The sequence below is a fragment of the Corvus moneduloides genome, chromosome 17 (assembly GCF_009650955.1).
Source record: "Corvus moneduloides isolate bCorMon1 chromosome 17, bCorMon1.pri, whole genome shotgun sequence".
Classification (NCBI taxonomy): Eukaryota; Metazoa; Chordata; class Aves; order Passeriformes; family Corvidae; genus Corvus; species Corvus moneduloides.
In genome coordinates, this window is record NC_045492.1 from 9,507,901 (window position 1) to 9,509,343 (window position 1,443).

A 1,443-nucleotide genomic window follows, 5' to 3' on the forward strand; every position below is an offset into this window, starting at 1 on the left:
CATCACCGCTCCCACGTGCTCTACTCGCAGCTGCTGCTCCCCCCTCCCCGTGCGGTTTTTCCAAGCCCCCCAAATGCCCAGCGTGGGATTCCCCCTCCTGCCGTGTCTCGCTCCCACACGGAGCGTTGGGAGCGCGGTGGGAATTGTCCCGTGTGCTCCGGCGAGTGCTGGCTCACGCCCAAAGCGGGGTGCCCGCCACCGGCAGCCCCCTCCCTGCTGCCTGATGAGGATTCGGCCCGCATGTGGGCGGAGGAGGGCTGAGCATCCCGGCGTGCGCCCGCCCCAAATTGCAGCCCATGGCTGCGCTGCAGCGGCCATCTGGGTGGGGAACAACAGGCCGAGCACTGCCAGCATCGCCAGCACAGCAGGGGGATGCAGAAATGCCGGGAAGAAGGAAGGAGGTTGGGATGGGCGGGATGGGAGCGGTGGTCCCAGTGAGGCCACAGCCCCGTGCTGCAGCTCTCGAGCCCCCAAGAGCAGGTTCCTGCCCGGAGAAGGTTCCCTGCTCCCATCTCTCACTGCACAGAAGCATTACGGTTTGCAAGGATTCCCCCCTCATAAATTAGTATCTTCCAGCTGTTTCCTTCCACATAAAATCTCTTCTATTTCTTCTCTTATTGCTTTATATAAACAAACATGAGAGCGGCTCATTCTAAATAAAGTTATTTGTCTAAGTAAATTAATATATCATATTCTCTCCTGAAATATAGAGAGCTATTTGTCTCCAGAGAAATCATGTTGAGTGACATAGTATAACCCTATTCATTTGCATATGCAGATATGTCTAATTATTCAACTTGCAATTAAAGGCTTGTGTGTCAGCAAATGAGACTAATTAGAATCATAGAATCATGGAATCGTTTAGGTTGGAAAAGCCCTCTAAGATCATCAAGTCCAACCGTTCCCCCAGCACTGCCAAGCCCATCACTAAACCACGTCCCCAGCTGCCACATCCACACGGCTTTTAAACCCTGCAGGGATGGGGACTCCACCAGTGCCCTGGACAGCCTGTGCCAGTGCTGGACAACCCTTCCAGTGAAGAAATTTTCCTTAATAACCAATCTAAACCTACCCTGGTGCAACTTGAGGACATTTCTTCTTGTTCTGTTGCTTCTCACCTGGGAAAAGAGACTGACCCCCACCTGGCTACCACCTCCTTGCAGGTAGGTGTAGAGAGCAAAAAGGTTTGACATTACAAGCAATAGAATTAAAGGAATGGTTAATATTGCACCATCCTCAGGATTTTCAGTAGCCCTGTCCCAGTTTCCCAGTTGCCTGAAGGAAGGCAGCGAGGCACCTTCCACAAGCAGACTCACTTTTACACTGTGAAGAATGATTGAATGATGTGTCACATCTCCACAGTGTGACACACAGCCCACCACCACATCAGCCCTGCTCCTGCAGGACCTGTGCCCCTCCCTCTCGTGATTGTCCCAGGTCACC